This window comes from Nanorana parkeri, unplaced genomic scaffold, assembly GCF_000935625.1.
Source record: "Nanorana parkeri isolate BGI_ZX_2015 unplaced genomic scaffold, ASM93562v1 scaffold10, whole genome shotgun sequence".
Classification (NCBI taxonomy): Eukaryota; Metazoa; Chordata; class Amphibia; order Anura; family Dicroglossidae; genus Nanorana; species Nanorana parkeri.
Genome location: NW_017306278.1, coordinates 5,518,455 through 5,519,880, shown reverse-complemented (window position 1 = coordinate 5,519,880; position 1,426 = coordinate 5,518,455).

Below are 1,426 nucleotides of genomic sequence, written 5' to 3'. Positions count from 1 at the left end.
TCTTATTTTTGGTGTCACAGAGACAGGAAGTGAGGGAAAATATCACCAGTGAAGTCACCAACGGAGTCAACATCTACTTCCTGGACAGAGATTCTGGCTCAAAGATATAAATCCTGGTGCCTGAGCGATTCTTGGCTGTGTTCACAAATGTGCCTTGCTGCAAATTTACAATGTTGCAGTCTGATCACTGGTGAAGGGGAGACTGAGGGGATACTTATTCCTGCCTGCAGCAGACTGATGACACCGTCTCAGCCAGGGCAAAGTCACCTGACTATGACTCATTCATTTGATGATGAAACATGGAGCTTTTATGAAAATTGATACTGTTTCTGTATATGGTGACACATCAGAAATATATTCATACAGACTGGTAATATACTGAAAGAGAAAATGATTGACCACCAATAGGGTTCTTTGAAGCTGGGGGGGGGGATTTATGTCACCAGTGACATGACTGACCCCATCTGAATACAGACTCACCTGCTGTCGCCAAAAGCCCATTTCTGTAACGCAATCCTCGGCTCACATTGGCCTGCTTACGTTAACCGACCGCAGAAAGGATTTGATGTAGAATTACAGCCATAAGCTGATATATGTTTTGGCATGGGATGAAACCAGCTCACATTCTGTCGACGTTATAGGGTAACGCGGGGCACTTAAGATGTCCTCTAAGTACCAGGTGTTACCAAAATACGGCTCGCTGGTCGGATTAAACCGTTTAGCCGTGTGAAGAGTGTAATTATACGTGCGCTGTATCAGAGATATCCTGACAATGATATTTCACACTCATGTAAGAAATCTTAAAAATGGTATTTACATCCATGTGTTTACAATGGGGGCTTTTAAAGGGAAACCATACTCTCCTCAAAGTTGTATATATATATATATATATATATATATATATATATATATAAATTATTATATTATTTTTATAATTACTGTATTATGATTATTATTATTAGGGATGCACCGATACTGATTTTTCGGTATCGAGTACGAGTACCAATATTTTTTTCCCGGTACTCACCGATACTGAATACCGATACTAGAAAGGAAGTCCCATTCCTGATTAGCCAGGAAGCCGGGGGATGTGTAATGACTCGTTGCCCAGCACCCTGATGAGCCGGGAAGCTGTCTCCATGCTTCCTCGTCACCAGGTGAAAAGGAATCATGGAGGCGGCTAGGTGGCAAATCAGAAAGCCGGGGAGCGGGTTATGATTTGCCGTCTGGCTTCTGATTAGCCAGCTTCCCAAGCAATCAGGAAGCCAGGTGGCAAATCGTTACATGGCGCCCGGCTTCCAGTATCGGTGCATTCCTAATTATTATTATTATTGTTATACTGGATTTATATAGCGCCAATAGTTTGCACAGCTTTATATAATGACAGTACATTCACAATACAATTTCAACACAGGATGGCTAGGAG